The following is a 6084-nucleotide window of genomic DNA, read 5'->3' on the forward strand; positions in this document are numbered from 1 at the left end:
CCGTAGGCAGGATTTTCGATGGGGAGGTGCGTTTTGCAACCGAAGTTGACCTTGAACTGCCTAGCGATCCCCGCGAGGGTAAGGCGAATCTTCTGAAAGCTCTGACAAATCATCTTATACCTCCTTGGACAAATTAGCATTTTGAGGGCCTTTTTTAATGGATTTCTAAAATCCATAATTTGTAATATCCTATTTAAATTTTCATTCATTTGAGTATTGTCTAGGGACCTACAGTAAAGCAGGAGAAATAGAGGGTGGGGTGAAGGGAGGAACTTGCACAGACAGATGGTCAATACCACCTCAGCCCCACCATGGTTGGGGCTGAGGTAAGGAATTTATGATTAGGCCTATGGCACCTCAAAATGGCCGGAAATGGCACTATCAGACAAACTTTAATTATGATTTTTTCTTTTTTCTCCATTTCTTTTATAATTTTAGGGGGATCTCCCCCCCTTGAATTCATCACTGTGAAATTGTAATTTTTCATGTCCTTTACTTCTGTAGGCCTACAGATAACATGGATCAACCTGCAATCACTGGAGCTGATAGTTTCCAACAGATTTCGTAGCACATTATTAAAAATCAAAAGGTAGAAGAGCGGGAAAAAATGTAATGGATACTATAGCATTTCGCGATAATTAGGAACAATTTTAGTGAAATAATATGTTTTAAAAAATGGACTTTCTGAAATTTGGTGGCAAAGGCCTGGAGGGGGTTTGTGAAAAAAGCGACAAAGTAGTATTTTGAGGGTCTTACATAATAGATTTCTCAAACACATAATTCATGAATATTTCATTTCAATTTTCATTAATTTGGTTGTTTTTGGGACCTGAAAAAGTAACGTTATTATGTCCTGTACATCTGCAGGCCTATAGATAACATTCTTCATATTATATAGATCAATCTGCAATCACCGTAGACGATCAATTTCTGACAAATTTCATACGACACTATTAAATATCAACGGTTAGATAAGCTGGCAAATATATAATGCAATGTATGCTATAGCATTTTATGATAATTAGGAACAATTTTGTGAAATCATATGTCCACTTTTTAAAAAGTGAACGTTTTGGAATTTGGGGGGAGGGGTGCGTCCGCACCCTCTGCACCCCCTGCCTACGGCCTGAAGACGTGGGTTTTTAGCTAAAATTACAGAATGTAGTACCCTACTAGAACAGCTATCCATCTCAGTTTGGTTGGGTGTCGCTCAAAATCTCTCGAAAGTGTTCCAGGGAGCAAAGCCTCCGAAAAATATGACAATTTAGGGGTTTTAAATGTTTATTTAATCGATTTTTGGAGTCTATTAATATGTAGAAAATACATATACTTTTTTTTTCTCCCTTAAATTGTAATTTTTCTCACCGACGTGGGAGGGTCCCCACTAATGCCACCCCTGGGAACACTGTCTTGAAAACGCACTGTTATTCCATCTGAGAGTGCCACTTCTAAACGTCTAGAGGGGCCAACTCTTAAACTTTGGTCACCTGAGCCCCAGCCATGGTGGGCTTGAGGTAGGTGTGGACTACCTTTCAACCCCTCCCCCGTCAGAAGATTTCTGAATCCACCCCTGCTTAGGTACAGCAAAAGATTGAATTTAAAGTGAACCTTCCCGATTGTTCTAAACATTCAAAATCTATTTATCTTTAGTGATACAGAGATAGGTTACATCAAAGAGTATAATGTGTACAAAATAATAATGTACCGGTATACAAAATAAGGGCAGTCGGACCTCTTGCAGTTTTATACTCTTTGGTTACATCATAACCTATAACCATGGAGGTATAAGATTAGTTCCATACTATAACTTGTATTCCCTGTGGCGCCTGGGTTTGTCACTCGATGTCCCGACGGGTGCGTAAGTGGGTGGGAGACCAGGGGCAAAGCCTTATGCTTTGACAATGTAGATATTGAAACCGAGCTTATTCAGTCGATATTATATTCTCGTGATCTGTAAGAATTACACGAATTGAATTTTTCGGGGAAGGGGTTGAAAGACATCTCCGCCTACCCATTGGACCGTTGAGATTAAGAGACCTGAACACATTTAATCAGTTGTCGTATTTTATAGCCAGAATTATATTGACGTCATTTCTTTTGTGGGCGTTTATCAGCCACTCCTTTCCTGATTGAAGACTGAATAAAGATAGGTCTGTTAAATTAACACTGATGAAATAACTTTAAAAATCAGGATATTCAATTGCCGTTTATGCTATTTACAAAATCAAAATTTTATTAACTGAGTTAAAAAGGCCAATAAGTGCAAATCCTTGGGTAATATTTAGAGCAACTGTTAAAGAACAGTCTAGGCTTACTGTACATGTTCACTGAATAATAATTTTATTTTATTTATTTATTTATTGTTTATGAAGTGGACCTATTAGTATTACTATTGTTACTCCATTATTTGTTACTTTCAAGGTATAAAATAATAAGCAATAACAAATTACTGATAGTCCATACAAAAAATAAGATGAAAATGACGTTGTGCAGCATGTGTTTTTTATTTTATTTAAAAAAATTAAAATTAAAAAAGAAAATAAAATTATTATCTAAATTCATAATAACTTAACATGTTATGACATATATAAACATGTATAAACATATATCGCATTAGCGTACAATGATGAAAAGTAATATATTTTTATATAAAAATGAAAAAGAGAGAACAAATTAGGGTAAATACTGATCAAATAAAATCTATATTAATAATGGTTACAATTGGTTAATGCCTAAACTTTGAAATCATGTTAATATCCTTGAATCAAGAGAAGTTTAAAAAATAAGAAAATCAAGAAAAAAGGTGAGATATCAAAAATGCTGTAATGCAGAATGACTGTAATTCAAACAACTTGATGTATTGATGAATAAGAGTGGTGGTTGTTATACCACAAAAAAGGAAAAAAAAAAAAACACTGATGAAGATTACAGAAGTTATATTTAACATTCAGATTGTATAGTAAAAAAATACAGAACAGGACATTTCATCGTCTCATAAACATCACAACCCATATTTTCATTCATATCGTGAATATTGATGATCATATTCAGCATATTGAACATCATATTCAGCATAAAATATTTAATCAACTGACCAGCTAAAACGTAATATTATGCTCAAAAATACATGCATGTCCTTACGTACAACAAACATGTTTACGTAAGTTTACGCGCGTCTCATCCCATAGCAACAATATCCAAGAGGAGGGCTTAGCTAGATGATCCAAACTGATAGCACATTCTTCAGTTTTCAGATTTATGCAGAAAGAATGTAAATTCTATAAAGCAACTTGCTTGGCGTAACCTAAGCATGTCATAGCAGGAGTTAATTTGATTAGGAAATCGTGCCAATCCATTAACTTCCGTTGTATTTTAATGAAATTGAGTGTTTTGACAAGAAGCCAATCGGGTGTATTCAAAACGCCACAGTTAAATTTTGTGTATCTTTTATACACAAGTGCAAACAAGTTAGAAACTCATATTAACATGCTATGTTTACTATCATTTCTATGTGTCCGCAGCGTTCCCGCTTACGTCGGGGACAGCTACGTAGTGAAGCGATTGCAGTAAAAAAAAAAACAAACTGTAAGCCAACCATTACAAAACAATGCATGGCGAGATTACAATCACGTCTGTCAATGATTTGACAAATTAAGAAAAAAAAAAGCTACTTATTATATCGTTTCAAAAACGTGATGTAAGAAAAAAAAATCTCTCGATATGCATGTGGAATTTATTTGATTAAGTAAGTATTTACAATTTTTATTTTTTGTTAAACTTATCGACACAACATCAAGCTATCCTTAACAATACCTGTATAGGCGAGTGGCCGTCAAACTTCAAATCAGGTAACTTCTAAATGATGTATGTCGACAAAACATTGCACTTAATAAGTAGTTGTTTTTTTCTATACTCCATCGAATAACATTATGCCCTGTAGTTTAAAGCAATCAAAACATATCCGGCGGCAAAGAAATTTCCATGTACCTGCGATAAAACTTGGCCACATTTCAATTTTGAAGGCAGGGCGTCTTTCGGACACCTCCTCCACCTGACCTTGCTCTGAATTACCTCTCAACTGACCTTGTCTCTAAATAATAACTTTATAACGAATAGTTTTATTTAGATGGTAAAAATCGTTGGCAGTGGTCGGCAAAGCTTATTATGTGTATTTGGATATAAGTCATCACTCACGAACAATTCAGCCCACACGTCATCGTCACTTTACTGCATTGTGAAATGGAATCTTGGACAAATTATAATGAACGAAATACAATTAATCGTGAATTCTATATACATGATGATAATAAAAAACGATAGCTTTAAAATCTCGTGCTGTTGTGTAGCTCTAGTTTTGAAATTTGAAGGCGATAGTTCAATACTTGTGGTTTCCGCGATGCTAACTTAGTTACTATTTTTAAAGAACACATTTGTCGAGCGCCAACTTTTATGTTGACGCTTGAACAAAAATCTACGTAGTGGCCTACGCTAACAATTATTGAATGCACATAACATTTTTTGTGAATCATTTTTGTCTTCAAAGCTGCGCGTAAAGTTACAGAAAGCGCGTCTATATTATGTAAATTAGGCTATGCGTTGCATCTAGCCAATCGATGATCGCTCAGTATGTTTACTTTTTAATGGACAGGGAACTGTATGTGTAGGCTAGATATTTATCATAACGTTGACTATGCGAATAGTCTTACAATCATGTTCCGTCTACTATAGATTAGTTTAAATAACGAGTTTTAAGGGCCAAACGTTGAGTCAAACCATTTTCCGGCGGTTGTGCTTAATCATAGCTTAATATATTTTTTTGTGTGTGTGTGAAACGAAAAAAAAACCGACCTGGATGTCGGCTTCAGAGCAAAATGAGATGCATAAAGCTTGGTTTCCATACAATCGCTACACGCCATCGCCGGCAGCTTTCGGTCGAATCTGAGAGCCTTCTCGATTGCGTTGGGGAGTACCGTACTACGCATTACAACGATTGCATCCTGAAAACACTGTAGCGACAGTGTAGCGAATGTATGGAGACTCAGATTTAAAAACAATCAATCAATCTTTATAACACATTAAATTTGGTAATGAATATAGCAACTTGATGGGTGCACTTGAGTTAGTTGATACGTTTTATCGTCGAGTAAAAAAAAATACAACAAAAAATATTAGACTTGTAGAACTATTAAATCGATAATAAGCCAAGCACAATTTGATATAAACTATAATAATAGACTTGTTTTGCATAAATATTGAGACATTTTGATTAATCTATTTGGTTGGTTGATTGATTGATTGATTGATCGATTGATTGGTTGGTTCGTTTGTTCGTTCGTTGACTGATTCCTTCATTCGAATGATTGTTAAATTAAATAAAAAGCCTGATTTTATTATTGGCCAGATATGTAATAATTTGTAACCTTTTTAATATTTTTACTCAGTTGTTGCATTCATTGATTTGGTAAATGTCAAAATAAATATTGCATTTGGCAGGAGAGATCAGTGTTTCCATACGGATACAATCATCACAAAATTTAGGCCTACATTTTTGAAAGACTAAATTGGAAAATCCGGTAAAAAGTTTCAAATAACTTCTCCGTACCCTGGATAAAACCTTTGACTCATGGCTTTAAACCTATCCCGACATTCTAAATATAGAACGGACAAGACAAGTTGAGTTACGTGAAACAAAACGATAATATGTTGATTGAGTGATTGGTCCTGCCATGTATAAAATAAATTTACATTTTGTTGAAGTTCCAGTTGTGAAATATGAACAAAATCATTCAACCATAATCAATAACATTTATTTGCTTTTTCATATAAAATATACATGCATACATTCATACACACATACAGCAGAAACCTACTTGTTTCCATTTTATGTAAACATGTACTCTGTGCTGAGCTTTCCCAAATTGAATAGTTGGTGGAAAGATCTGCTGTGCACAATATTTTTATATATTTGAAAGAGGTTTATACGTATTGTTTACGAAAACTGTACTCATTCAATGTCAGTAGTGAAATTCTGTATATGTATATATATATATATATATATATATATGTATATGTATATATATATAT

The sequence above is a fragment of the Anneissia japonica genome, unplaced genomic scaffold (assembly GCF_011630105.1).
Source record: "Anneissia japonica isolate Jap-2015-1 unplaced genomic scaffold, ASM1163010v1 scaffold169_len739621_cov184, whole genome shotgun sequence".
NCBI classification, from domain to species: domain Eukaryota; kingdom Metazoa; phylum Echinodermata; class Crinoidea; order Comatulida; family Comatulidae; genus Anneissia; species Anneissia japonica.